The sequence below is a fragment of the Polypterus senegalus genome, chromosome 16, assembly GCF_016835505.1.
Source record: "Polypterus senegalus isolate Bchr_013 chromosome 16, ASM1683550v1, whole genome shotgun sequence".
In the NCBI taxonomy this organism is placed as follows: domain Eukaryota; kingdom Metazoa; phylum Chordata; class Cladistia; order Polypteriformes; family Polypteridae; genus Polypterus; species Polypterus senegalus.
The window spans coordinates 99,907,883-99,923,059 of record NC_053169.1 but is presented as its reverse complement, the minus strand read 5'-3'; the positions used below and the strand labels follow the sequence as shown (position 1 = coordinate 99,923,059).

Below are 15,177 nucleotides of genomic sequence, written 5' to 3'. Positions count from 1 at the left end.
GTTCCTCCGCGGTTTCGTTTCGCCGATGTGCTCACCTCGCTTGTGTATTAGCAGCTAAGTGAGTTTCTCTCTCTTTGGAGGTTTTGTTTTGCCAATGTGCTCGTCTCACTTGTGTATTAGCAGCTAACTGAGGTTCTCTTTCCTTGGCGGTTTTGTTTTGCCAACATGTTTGCTTCCGTTGTCTATCAAGGGCTAAGTGAGTTTCTCTCCCCTCAGAAATTATCGTTTTGCTGATGTACTCGCCTCCATTGTCTATCCGTGGCTAAGCTTGTTTCTCTCTCCTCAGAGGTTTTGTTTTCCCAATGTGCTCGTCTCACTTGTGCATTAGCAGCTAAGCGAGGTTCTCGTTCCTCAGCAATTTCGTTTTGTTGACCTGCTTGCCGCCGTTGTCTATCAGGGGCTAAGCGAGTTTTTCTCTCTTCGGAGATTATCGTTTTGCTGACCTGCTTGCCTCACTTGTGTATTCGCGGCTAAGCGAGTTTCTCTTTTCTTGGAGGTTTCACTTTGGCAACAGAGTCGCTTTCTTTGAGCTTCATGCTGTGGCCTCGCACATCCGGGCTGGACAGACAGACACACACGCTTCCACGCGTAGACGTTTATATATAAGATGATCCAGAAATGAGAATGTTAACCTGCCGCTGTACAAATAACACTTGCACTTTTAAACATACAACGGTAACAACATAAAAATTGTTTAAACTCCTCCTTAAAAAAGCCTTTACACCCTGGAGGGCTGATGGGGGATACCCCAAAATAAAGCCTTACTGTTCAAAAAATAAAGGCAGGACTGTCAATTTTTCACTAAAACCTGACAGCTAACTTTTCAAATGTGATAGAATCGGTGTTTGTGTCAAAACTGAACATTCCTTTACTTACAAACTTCTGCTAAATTAGGATAAATAAGTAGTACTTTCACATTTTTATTTTCTGCTACGTTATATCTCCGGTACAGGTAAAGCCAGGGCAGTTGTTTCACCTCTGAGGTGTTCCCAGACATGTCAACTGTACCTGTCTAAAGTTTCATGTTGACAACACAAAGAAGTAAATGGTGACAGCGTCTGGCGCCGTGGGACCCTCCCCTCTCTTATCCAAAACCTCTCCAAACGAGGATTCAGCTTCAGAACAATTTTATGGCATATGAAACTGTAAATCATATCAAAACTCTGAGCCCCGTCCCCTAATACCCTCTTTACACTCAAGTGCCCCCCTACTCAGTGGCGTAACTAGGGGCGGGCGGAGGGGGCTGTCCACCCTGGGCAGCACATTTTTGGGTGGTGGCATGATCGGCCAAAAGGCTCAGTACAATTTGTGTGTAAGCAGCAGGGTTTGAAAAAATATCACTCATGAATCCACAAATGCTTCGAAAATAATTTTCAGACTGTCCTTCTGTGACGGCATCAGACACAGCAGTTGAAATTTATGACGCAATAACAAAAATGATAATCATTTCTAGGAAGGTAAACAACTAATTTGCAATTCATAATTTCGTTTCGTTATCGGTCCGAATACGTTCTTGCTCTGCGCAGTAAACATCCCCACCTATCACTTGTATACTAACACTGATTCTGGTTTTTGCAGCGCAATTATATTAAACTAATAATTAGAACACGGCTTATCAGTGCGTTTATACTATATCCTTGTCTAGTTGATGCTTATTAATAATTATATGTGAAAAATTATAGCTGTTTCTCTATATATGAATAAATCTATGCACAATTCATCTTAATCTTTCTCTATACGTCATTTTAAGTTTCTATTTAAATGGGTTAACATATTCAGATATGTTGGAGGGCGGCAAATTGAGTTGAACTCGAGCTACGCCACTGCCTTTACCCCACCTACACGTTTACATGACGCTATGTACGTTGTTCGCTCCTTGTTCGCTCCTGCTTCAAATGACGTAATTTTTCATTATGCATTTCCTCAGCTGTACCACATCACGTCCATATATGGATGGAGACGTCACAGTCGCTGCCGTCCAATGGTATGAGGTCTCCAAGTGTGTGACCTTTGAGTCAGAGCTAATGACCCGGAAATGTGAGGTGGTACCTCGCGACTCCGCTAATTTAATAGCTAATATAAATAATCCTCACAGGTGCCACCGTGGTAGTGCTGCTGCTTTGCAGTAAGGAGACTGTGGAAGTATTGTGGGTTCGCTTCCTGGTTCCTCCCTGTGTGGATAGCGCTTTGAGTACTAAAAAAAGCGCTATATAGATGTAATTTATTATTATTATTATTATTAATTTGGAGGATGCATCATGATTGATGCATTGTACAATACTGTGCTTGGACTTGTTTTGATCAGGAGAATCTTCTGTAAGTACTGATGTGTCACTTGTTGATTTTAGCTGTTGTTTTGTGAAGTTATACGCGAGAGCACAGGAAACAATTCAGAATACAATACAATTTATTTTTGTATAGCCCAAAATCACACAAGAAGTACCGCAATGGGCTTTAACAGGCCCTGCCTCGGACAACAACATTTATTTCTATAGCACATTTTCATACAAATAATGGAGCTCAAAGTGCTTTACATGATGAAGAAAAGAGAAAAAAGACAAAGTAAGAATTAAAATAAGACAACACTAATTAACATAGAATAAGTGTAAGTTCCTTTGTCCAGGGAGGACAGAAAAAAACAAGCTCCAGAAGGCTGGAGAGAAAAAATCAAATCTGCAGGGGGTCCGAGGCCATGAGACCACCCAGCTCCCTCTGGGCATTCTAGCTAACATAAATGGACAGTCCTCATTGTATTCAGGGTTCTCATGGAAGGATTTGATGATGACGGTCACGTGGATGTCTGGCCTTTAATCCATCAATGGAGGGACATCACGGTGCTTTGATCAGGTGGTGGTGGTGCAGGTCGTCACCACAGAAAACCGGGAAAAGAAACAGCAGAGAGAGTCAGTACGGATTTTAGAGTCACCATGAATAGTTATTATAATGAATTGAATATACAAAGTATCAGGATTCAATTAAAATGAAGTTATGAGAAGGCCATGTTACAGTAATATGTTTTCAGAAGTTATTTAAAGTGCTCCACCGTACCAGCCTGGCAAATTCCTATTGGCAGGCTACTCCAGATTTGAGGTGCCTAACAGCAGAAGGCCGCCCGCCTCACCACTTCTTTTAAGTTTTGCTCTTGGAATTCTAAGCAGACCCTCATTTGAAGATCTAAGGTTACGATTTGGAATATAACGTGTCAGACATATCGATATATAAGATGGGGCGAGATTATTTAAGGCTTTATAAACCATCAGCTGTATTTTAAAGTCAATTCTGAATGACACAGGTGACCAGTGTAGTGACATCAAAACTGTGTTCGGATTTTCTTTTCCTAGTTCCTTTATGTCTTTTTCGGGTGGTCCTGAGAGGAGTGCGTTACAGTAATGTAGTCGACTGAAAACAAACGCGTGAACTAATTTCTCAGCATCTTTCAGTGATATAAGAGTCTAACTTTACTTATGTTTCTTAAGTGATAAAATGCTGTCCTAGTGATCTGATTAATATGCGATTTAAAATTTAGGTCAGAGTCAATAGTTACCCATAAGTTCTTTACCTCCGTCTTGACTTTTAATCCTAATGCATCAAGTTTATTTCAAATAATCTCATTGTATCCATTATTGCCAATCACTAAAAATTCTGTTTTCTCTTTATTTAGCTTGAGAAAATTACTATTCATCCAATTAGAAACACAAGTAAGACATTGTGTTAGTGAAACAACAGAGTCGGGGTCATCAGGTGCTATTGATAAATACAGTTGTGTGTCATCAGCATAGCTGTGGTGGCTCACGTTATGCCCCGAGATAATCTGACCTAACGGAAGCATGTAAATCGACAGCCCCCCAGCCTTGACTCTCTAAAAAGACAAGGAAAAACTCCCCAAAAAAAGGGAAAAAAATGGAAGAAACTTTGGGAAAGGCAGTTCAAAGAGAGACCCCTTTCCAGGTAGGCTGGACGTGCAGTGGGTGTCAAAAAGAAGGGGGTCAATACAATACAATACAGAGAACAGAACAAATCCTCAATTCAGCAGAAAAATTGAAATTTTAGAAGTACAGAGCAGAATTTAACAGTAGATGATATCCCATAATATGATTTGGAGACCTCATCCATCAAGCTGCCTCCCCCATTTGGCCATTCCACAGCTGAAATAGCACTAATCCAATGACAGGACCCCTCTTTCCCACGATTCCTGTGATCCTCCATCAGGGATGACTTTACCTTAGGCAGGCAAAACAACTTGGCAGGTGGGCCGTGGCACCAATGCCACATTTGAGTACAGAGAAGAGAAACAGAATAGGCGAGGGTTACTAACAGATTATAACTACCATGTTACTTATGTTTTAGTGCTAATGACTGACAACAGAAGAATGGTGTAACGCTGTTTGCGGTTTTCAGCCTGTCGCTCGTGTTGGCTCAGTCGGTGGGAGGGTTCATCACTTTGGTTGAAATCTATTGGTCGGGACTTTTTGATTGATGCACAACGCTTGGGTATTCCTTACACAGAATAATTACAACAATTTTTTCAAATACTTTTTGTGACAATTTATGAAACGCCACACGTAAGATTTCCATCCATCCATCCATTTTCCAACCCGCTAAATCTGAACACAGGGTCACGGGGGTCTGCTGGAGCCAATCCCAGCCAACACGGGGCACAAGGCAGGAACCAATCCTGGACAGGGTGCCAACCCACCGCAGGACACACACAAACGGGCCAAATTAGAATTGCCAAACCACCTAACCGGTATGTCTTTGGACTGTGGGAGGAAACCCACGCAGACACGGGGAGAACATGCAAACTCCATGCAGGGAGGACCCGGGAAGCGAACCCAGACGGGTCTCCTAACTGCGAGGCAGCAGGCAGCGCTACCACTGCGCCACCGTGCCGCCCACACGTAAGATTTCATATCAGATTAAACGTCAACCATAAATATTGTGACAATTTGATTACTTGGAGTGAAATGAGAAGGGGAGCCCAATGACACCTTTTATTGGCTAACAATAGGCGAGCTTTCGAGGTGACTCAGGCCCCTTCTTCATATTGTGATCTTTTCAGTTAGCCAATAAAAGGTGTCACTTTGCTCGACTTCTCACTTCATCCATAATGGCTAACACATAACAACACCCTGCAGTTACTTGGAGTGTGAAGGTGACACCCGTTGGTCACACATCTGTGTCGGTGTGTGGCACAGTTCACCTGTATGATATGGTAAACGATTTTTAAATGACCCTCGTCCCGGTACTGGGCCACTCAGGGTGTAAGAAGGGTAAAAATTTAAAGAATATGAAATCGAATAAAATCACATTCCTCTACATCAGGGGTGTCAAACACCGGTCCAGGTGGGCCGCAGTGGCTGCAGGTTTTCTTTCTATCTTCTTAATTAGTGAGCTGTTGTTTGCTGCTGATGAACTTGTTTTTCCTTCATTTTAATTGACATGACACAGACCCCTTAGTTGTTTCTTCTTCCTTAAAGAGAAACCAAACAATAATGAGACACAGAACAAGCGTCTTGGAGCCCCAAACAACAGACGTAAATGACCACACACAGGTCCTGGGTTCAGATGGGCTTATTTAATTAACCACCAGTACCTTTGTACAGTTTTCCTCCAATAAACATAATACAGTTATTTCCCTTCTCCTTCCTCCAGTCCTCCCCAGGTGAGTGTCGTCGTCGTCCTCCTCTCCCGATTCTGACTCCCCGAATGAGGTAAGGTGCCAAGACAGTTCTTGGAATGAACCACTTCCGGGTCAAGCGGAGACCTCCCAAAGTAAAGTTGGTCCTCCCCTGTAGCTCCCCATGGTGGCACCCATGGAACCCAGCAGGGCGGCTCAACCGGACTACAGATCCCAGTATGCCCTGCAATGTTTGTGCATTGGTGCATCAGTCCAGGGGAGCTGCCACCTAGTATATCTGGGGAGCAAACAGTCCTAATATGGTCCTTCCATTGTTCTGGCCTGCCAGGCATCGGTCCCTCTCCACCAGGATGCCAGTCTGTCCATTGCAACGTGTCATGCCAGCCTCCTAGCTAGGACAGGGAATGGGCTTCACCCCAGTCTATCCCTGTCGTCATTCACGCCACGTATTATTTAGAGTTCCTAAAAACAGCATTTGACTGGCCTGACCTCACTGGCAGGGTGTTGGCTGTAGTGCGCCCCCTACTTTTTGCTGTGTATTCTCATTTGTCCAAAGTCAAGTCCCTCCACGTTCATTGAGATAACCGAGCAGGCATGAATGATTAGCCGTCAGCAAAGCTTGTCGTTAAAAATTTTATTTTAAGCTGCTGCCTTCGTCCCGTCCCCCCCCAAGTACAGTTAGTCAGCCCGCTTAATTACTGTGATTTGTCTTGTGTATCTTTCAAAATGGCAAATAGTGAAATAGTAATTACTGTATTTTCCTCGTAGAGTACGCCCTCTGAAGTACTGCAGGCCTTGCTAATATCTGTGAGAAATATTAAAGCTAAAGAAAATATTGGAACATCGTCTGAATTCAGGTTCTTTCTGTTGGGTCATTGGGGGGCCTCAGTGTTGTCGTGGCCTTATTGGGTACAATGCAGGAAACGACCCTGGACAAGTCAGAGCCAGCAATAATAACAGAAAGAATCCTCAAACTCGTGTAGGAATAGGAGACACAGACGTTGCAGAGTCAAATTAAACAGGACTACAAATGTAGACTTTCAATGCGCCGCTCAAGATGGAGTTCACTCAAATCATCAGCATCTCTCAAGTGGGCTCACGTTAAAACGTATGAATACTCGGCAGCACCATCACTGACCTGAAGATTATGTTCTTCACATTCGCTCCAATGCCTGCCCCTCTAAACAATGTTCTCCAAGCATTCATTGGATAACAATATTACATTATTTTTTTTTTTTTTATTCTTTATTTTGTCTTATACATTTTCTCATATTAGGAATTTGTTCGTTTTCGCATATCTCTTGGTGTCAGAGTGCAGGATCAGCCATTGTGCAGCACCCCTGGAGCAACTGAAGGTTAACGGTCTTGCTTAAGGGCCCAGCGGAGTAGGATCCACCACTCCGCCCCCATTTGCATACATTATCATTAGGGCAGAGAGGAATCATGGGAAAATGTTAGAGATAATCATTATAGCTCAATGTCATTGAATTGTTTCATGATATTCACCTAGTAAGTTAAACGTTTCAGATCCATAAAGACAAAGTAGACTGAGAAACAGTTTCTATCCTTCAGCCATCACCAGGCTGAATGCTGCTTAGTGGTCAATCTGACCGAGCGCACCTTCATGTTTACAATACAATACACTCTCATGTTTACAATACAGCTCCATGTCATTGGCTAATATGACGTATATATGAATGGAAAATTTTAGTTTTAATTTGAGTAATTGTGTTTTGGGTTTATTTTATTTTTGCAATGGAAAATTGCACCTAAATTCCGTTGTACAATGTCTCATTGCAACAATGACAATAAAGATTTTGATTGATTGATAAACAGAAATTTGCATGATTACAGTTTATGGAGGGCAGCACGGTGGTGCAGTGGTAGCGCTGCTGCCTCGCAGTTAGGAGACCCGAGTTCGTTTCCCGGGTCCTCTCTCTGTGGAGTCTGCATGTCCTCCCCGTGTCTGCGCCGGTTTGCTCCCACAGTCCAAAGACACGCAGGTTAGGTGCATTGGAGATTCTAAATTAAATGAAATTCTAAATTAACTAAGGATTCTAAAGTGTGCTTGGTGTGTGTGTGTGTGTGTGTGTGTGTACCCTGCGGTGGGCTGGCTCACTGCCCGGGATTTGTTCCTGCCCTGCGGCACTGTGTTGGCTGGGATTGGCTCCAGTAGACCCCCCGTGACCCCCTGTTAGGGTTGGATACTGACTGACTGACAGTTCATGGAGCTGCAAAGTTTAAAATAAAAAAATGACAATGTTGCTGTCACCATAACTGTAAGCTACCCTGCTAGCTGGCAGGTTAAAGACACATTCAAATGCACAACCAATTCTTTTTACAGAAATTTGAAAAGCAAAAAGATGTGTTTTTTCTGAAATTCATAATTGCAGCCCATAATTCCAAATGAGGTAAGTCACATTGTAGCGGGATGTGGAACGTGGCTCAGACACAGCCAGGCAAACACGTCTAAATCACCCCACACACGTTTATTTACATAGTCCATATTTACAATAATGATCCCAAGTCCCCAAAAGTCCCCAAAGTCCTGGCAAACACACACAATGCCTTCACTTTTTCTTCAGGCCGCCTCTTGATCTCCTCCCAGACCTCGTCCTCCTTATTGTCTGAAGGGAGGCGGCCCCTTTTATATGCACCCAGATGCACTCCCCAGTGTGGTGGAAGTGCCGGCTGCATACCCTGAAGCACTCCGGGTGTCCCCTACACGTCTTCCCCCCAGCACTTCCAGGTGTGGCGGAAGTGCCGAGGTCCAGGGCTCCCAAGGCATCGGGGCGCCCCCTGGCGGTGACCACGGGCCCCTACAGGGTCAAACTTCAAAGCTCTGTACCCGTTGTCCCCATAGCAACCAGGGTGGTCGCCCCCACGTGGTCTGAGGTGGGAGTACGCCCTTTTCTGGTCCTCCAAGGCTTCCCGGCCGGGCCGCCCCAGGCATCTGCCACACAGGGCTACATAGTAATAATGTATTCGATGTGTGTGCCGAGTGCGTGTTATTTCCATCGTCCCGTTTACAGTTCATTATGTGTACGTCAGTGAATGTTGTCCCCGTAAGGGCAGAGGGGATGGATGAGGGGGGAGAGACCACAGCCCCAGGATGGAAAGCACCTGTTCACATTCAGTTACATCCGGCTCTTTGCTATTTAAACGATCAGGAGGGAAAGGAGAAGAAGGAAGGAGAAAGACGGAGATTTCATTTAACGACAACGAACCACCATTTCCTGCCATTTTTCACATCGCACTTTGCATCCAGTTTGTTTCTCATTCCGCCGGATTCACTTCAGCTTAATCCAGTGGTTCTCAACCTGTGGGGCGGGACCCCCCCCGGGAGGCCCGGGAGGCAAAGTAACAAAAAGGGCGCGAAGATGTGAAAAAAAAAGAATCAAAAATATGAAAAAAACATCTGCTGAAACCAAAACAAATGAACTTAAACTACATTCTGATACTAGAATAATAAATATAGAATTAGATAAATGTTGATAAAAGTTAAGTAGGTATAATAAAATATGCATATACATTTAAAAAAAATGTTAAGGGGCGATTAAAACTGCTATGAAAACTCGGGTCGCAAATACTTAAAGGTTGAGAAACGCTGGACTAATCATCGCCAGAAACCCCGGGGTTGGACTTCAATATCCACCATAGGCCGAGGAAACACGGTGAGATTGTTCCATTTTTCCGGGAGATTCAAACGCATCCATTCCTTGTTGATCAGTCATCCGTATTCAGGACAGTAATATACCCGGACTCAAGTTCACGATCATTGTCATTTCAGTGTTCATTCAATGTTATTTGTGTTTTCTGTTTGTTATACGTTGCAGGGTCAAGGGAGGGTTTGTTTTTGTATAGATGGTGTTTTCACGTTGCTGCTTTGGTGGAGGGATGTACATATCTATATACAGTATATATTTTCTACATGTGGAATTTACATTTTTTTGTTATTGTGTTTCATTTAATACAGTACATTTATCCACCTATTTTCCATATCTGCTTTTGTGTACTTGTGTTTAAACCGTTGATTGAGGGGAAAATATTATTTGTTAGAGGTACAGCTTGGTATATGTAGGTTAGCCTCAGTAATTCATCCAGGCCACAGGTCTTGGCAGTGTAACTGCCAGCTGGGTAAGGGGTCGGCCGTTACAATGTAATGCCAACACGCACATCAAGTAAGGCCCACGACGCCAGTCACGAATTGCCCAGTTACACTATGGTTAAGAATAAGGTTGTGGGAGAGCATAAGTTTGCAACTTTTAAACTACGAATGTAACACGATCATTAACGGCAGAAATGAAATCTTCAACTCAAGACATGTGGATTATATAAGAGACTAGCTGTAGCTGTAAAAAGCCCGGGCTCCTAGAAACTATTGAAATCGTCAGAAAAAAAATTGAAATGCAGAGTTGGCGGTTTCGTTTTGCGGATGTGCTCACCCCCCTTGTCGATCAACGGTTAAGTGAGTTTCTCTCTCGTTTGTCTTTTCTCTGTGGTTTCCCTTTGGTGACAGAGTCGCTTTCTTTCAGCTTCATGCTGTAGCCTCATTCTTCTTTCTTCTTCCGAGTCGTTAATTTCGGGCGGCCTTGCTGGCTCTTTGAGTTTCAAGCTGTAGCCTCGCCCTTCTGGGCCGGACAGACAGACAGACACGCACACTTCCATGCACAGACGTTTATATATAAGATTAGACGGACCACAATAAAGAGTTGGGGCGCCACCCGGTGACCTCATGTAATTGAAAAGCAGAAAAACAAGCAATAATTATAAAGAATGACTTTTCAGATGGGAGTTCCACACTGAACTGATCTCAAAATGGCCGAACTTCCAGTTATATGTCCTGCTGGCAGGTATAGGTGGGTCCAGACCCCTTGAAGTGATGTCAGAGATGTTACCGCTGTCAATCATCAGGTCTGCAGCGGGAGGTAGAGAACAGACATTAGAAGACAGCGCCACCCCCTGGAGTGACAGGTAATTTACAATCACCAGAGCCTTTAGGGTGTCCCCTGTGCACACGTACGTGACAACTGTCTGTGACAATGTAAGGAGTACCACAAAAAAAACATAACACAAACACTGCTGGCAAGAGAAAAAGGCCCCGATACACCAAAGAGCAAGTCAGCAGCGCCAATGAATCTCAGCCCACTTCAGGAATTTGCAGGACTTAACAGGTGTTTATTTTGCTTTATTTATTTATTTTTTTATTTTTTGATTTTGAATTTGATGTACTTTGTTAATCCCTGTGGGGAAACTGTCTTTTCGCATGATTTTTGGGGATCAGAGTACTGAGTCAGCCAGAGCCCCTGGAGCGATGTTCAGGTGAAGGGCCCAACAGAGTTGGGATCCCTTGTAGTAACACTTAAGTTGAGGCATTTAATATAAGTTGGCATTAGCAGGCTACATGCTATATAACACTTTCACGAGAAAAGACAGTTTCCAATCAGGAACTGACAAAGTATATCAAACCATAAATCTTCATTTGCTCGGTGTGTTCTCACCTTTGTGTATCCTATCCATTGTGACCACCAGGTTGTGTCTTGGAGCCCCAAACACAAGACATAACTGACCACACACAGGTTCCAGGTTCAAATGGGCTTATTTAATTAACCGCAGTACCTTTGCACAGTCTTCCACCAATACAATTATTTCTCTTCTCCTTCCTCCTGTCCTCCCCAGATGAGTGTCTCCCGATTCTGACTTGCCGAATTTTTAATCCGTCCGCTGCCAAGACATTTCTTGGAATTAAGCACTTCCGGGTCAAGTGGAAGTCTCCTAAAGTCAGGTTGGTCCTCCCCTGTAGCTCCCCGTGGTGGCACCCATGGAACCCGGCAGGGCGGCTCAACCGGACTACAGATCCCAGTATGCCCTGCAATGTTTGAGTATGGGTGCATCGGTCCAGGAGAGCTACCACCTAGTGTATCGGGGGAGCAAAAAGTCCTGATACGGTCCTTCCATTGTTCTGGCCTGCAGGGAATTGGTCCCTCCCCACCAGGATGCCAGTCCATCCATATACATGCATTATAACACTTTCCAACCAGATGTAAAAAGAAAAATGAAAAGTGAATGTGACATTTTTTGTGAAAAATGTTTATTGTTAATAGCAGAGTTAAGAAAATTTTTATAAATGGTTAATAGATGTTTCATAACATCCATCCATTTTCTAACCCGCTAAATCCGAATACAGGGTCACGGGGGTCTGCTGGAGCCAATCCCAGCCAACACAGGGCACAAGGCAGGAACCAATCCTGGGCAGAGTGCCAACCCACCGCAGGACACACACAAACACACCCACACACCAAGCACACACTAGGGCCAATTTAGAATCGCCAATCCACCTAACCTGCACGTCTTTGGATTGTGGGAGGAAACCGGAGCGCCGGAGGAAACCCACGCAGACACGGGGAGAACATGCAAACTCCACGCAGGGAGGACCTGGGAAGCGAACCCGGGTCTCCTAACTGCGAGGCAGCAGCGCTACCACTGCGCCACCATGCCACCCCTGTTTCATAACATTTGCTTGTGTAAATGAGTTATTTTTACCTATTGCTAGATATTATTTTGTAAATTTTGTCCATTTTCATGTTTTTTGTCATTACGTTTTGAATTTTTTTTTAATATCTGCCCTCTTAAAAGTTTTAGGGGTGGGGCCACATGACATCACTACAGAGGGACCGCCCATCGCCTTTTTATTCAAGGGGAGGAGATAGATAGATAGATAGATAGATAGATAGATAGATAGATAGATAGATAGATACTTTATTAATTCTCAAGGGGGAATTCCCATACTCCAGCAGCAGCATACTGATAAAGAACAATTTTAAATTAAAGAGTGATAACAATGCAGGTATAACAGACAATAACTTTGTATAATGTTAACGTTTACCACCCCGGGTGGAATTGAAGAGTCACATAGTGTGGGGTCTCCTCAGTCTGTCAGTGGAGCAGGACAGTGACAGCAGTCTGTCGCTGAAGCTGCTCCTCTGTCTGGAGATGATCCTGTTCAGTGGATTCTCCATGATTGACAGGAGTCTGCTCAGCGCCCGTCGCTCTGCCACTGATGTCAAACTGTCCAGCTCTGTGCCTACAATAGAGCCTGCCTTCCTCACCAGTTTGTCCAGGCGTGAGGCGTCCCTCTTCTTTATGCTGCCTCCCCAGCACACCACCGCGTAGAAGAGGGCGCTCACCACAACCATCTGGTAGAACACCTGCGGCATCTTATTGCAGATGTTGAAGGACGCCAGTCTTCTAATGAAGTATAGTCGTCTCTGTCCTCTCTTGCACAGAGCATCAGTATTAGCATTCCAGTCCAGTTTATCATCCATCTGCACTCCCGGTATTTATAGGTCTGCACCCTCTGCACAGTCACCTCTGATGATCACAGGGTCCATGAGGGGCCTGGGCCTCCTAAAATCCACCACCAGCTCCTTGGTTTTGCTGGTGTTCAGTGGTAGGTGGTTTGAGTCGCACCATTTAACAAAGTCCTTAATTAGGTTCCTGTACTCCTCCTCCTGCCCACTCCTGATGCAGCCCACCATAGCAGTGTCGTCGGTGAACTTTTGCACGTGGCAGGACTCCGAATTGTATTGGAAGTCTGATGTATGTTGGCTGAACAGGACCGGAGAAAGTCCAGTCCCCTGCGGCGCTCCTGTGTCGCTGACCACAATGTCAGACCTGCAGTTCCCGAGACGCACATACTGAGGTCTGTCTGTAAGATAGTCCACGATCTTTGCCACCAGGTGTGAATCTACTCCCATCTCTGTCAGCTTGTCCCTAAGGAGCAGAGGTTGGATGGTGCTGAAGGTGCTAGAGAAGTTCAGAAACATAATTCTTACTGCACCACTGCCTCCGCTCCCACCTTTTCCTGGTATGCAAACTGCGGAGAGTTGAAGCCATGGCGGACCTGTGGAGTCCCTTGGATTTCCTCATCTTGTGAGTGTCATATTGGATTTGCTGGATATCTAAACTAAAGTGTGACCACAATGGGGTCAGGGTGATGCAGTGGTTGGCACTGAACCAGCACTGTATGCTTTTCATTGCTTTTCTTTCTGTTACCATTACCTTCTCTCACCAATATCACTCCTCCAGGACCTTGCATGTAAAGCAATAGTGCATCTCATGGACAGTCCTGCATAACAGAAGGTTGGATTACTTCTAGCACAGCATCTGGCACTTCTGTCTCAGCTGGGCACGGCCCTTTGTTTTATACTCCTACTTCTACTAAACTGAGCTTTTCTTTTTCAAAGTATGTGGGTGGCAAAGCCTGAATGCAAATCCCTTTTCTGTCTCTTCCTCTCTCCCCTCTAAAATGTTGAAAACAGACAATGTGTTTATATTAACATTCACGAGAAATGTCACAGATGGATGAGGTAAAGTTAGATCCTCTTCATTGCGTCCCCCTGATCGAAGAGCTCAATATTTCTATCACACTGCCCATTTTGCAACCTTTGCTCCAATCTTTAACAGAATCTATTCATGTTTTAAAAATGATTGGAATTCCCTTTTTATTTCTGCTCTTTTTCAACAAAATTTTGCTGTTTGCATGGACAAAATTAAAGAAGACATGCATAGATGGTCTACCCTCCGTCTTACTTTAGCAGGAAGAATTAACCCTGTCAAGATGAACATCCTCTCTAAGCTTCTGTTCCTATTTCAAAACATCCCCTTATACATTAACAAATCATTATTTTAAGAAATTAGATCCAATCATAACCTCATTTATTTGGGATTCGAAATATCCACGCCTCCAAAGGGCGACCCTACAATGACCTAAATCAGAAGGTGGCATGGCACTACCTAATTTTCAGTTTTATTACTGGGCAGCAAACATACAAGCTATTAAAACCTGGAGACTCACACAAATCAATGAACATACACAGGCTTGGTCCGCAATAGAAATGAAATCCTGCAGCACCTCCTTATATTCCTTGCTTTGTACCCCAGAAAATACGAATTATCTTCAATATACTAACAGCCCAATTGTCCTTCATTCACTCAGAATATGGAACCAAAATGTAGGAAGCACTTCAAGTTAGATAATATTTTATCTGTGGCGCCTCTACATGATAACAACTGTGGTGGACGGCCGGGACACCCCTTTGGCACTGAATCCCGGGAAGTAGACATGGGCTACACACTACGTCTCTCAGCTATCGACTCCCAGACAGTGTTCAGAAGCCATGAAAAAGAGACCTTGACGTGTGGAGTACAAGTCACAGGAGCTTCTGCTCAAGCTTTATAACGCACTGGTGAGGCCTCATCTGGAGTCCTGGGTGCAGTTTTGGTCTCCAGGCTACAAAAAGCACATAGCAGCACAAGAGAAGGTCCAGAGAAGAGCGACTAGGAGTCCAGGGCTACAGGGGATGAGTTATGAGGAGATATTAAAAGATCTGAGCCTTTACAGTTTAAGCAAAAGAAGATTAAGAGGTGAAGTGTTTAAAATTATGAAGGGAATTAGTCCAGTGGATAAAGATGGTGACTTTAAAGTGAGTTCATCAAGAACATGGGGACACAGTTGGAAACTTATGAAGAGTTAAATT

At 44.1% G+C, this 15,177-nt stretch overlaps 1 protein-coding gene across 4 annotated transcripts in view; it reads left to right on the top strand.

The window, feature by feature from the left end:
• The window catches only part of pak5 (p21 protein (Cdc42/Rac)-activated kinase 5), a 151,594-nt gene that overhangs the window by 121,962 nt on the left and 14,455 nt on the right, over window positions 1-15,177 (top strand). The window lies entirely within an intron of this gene.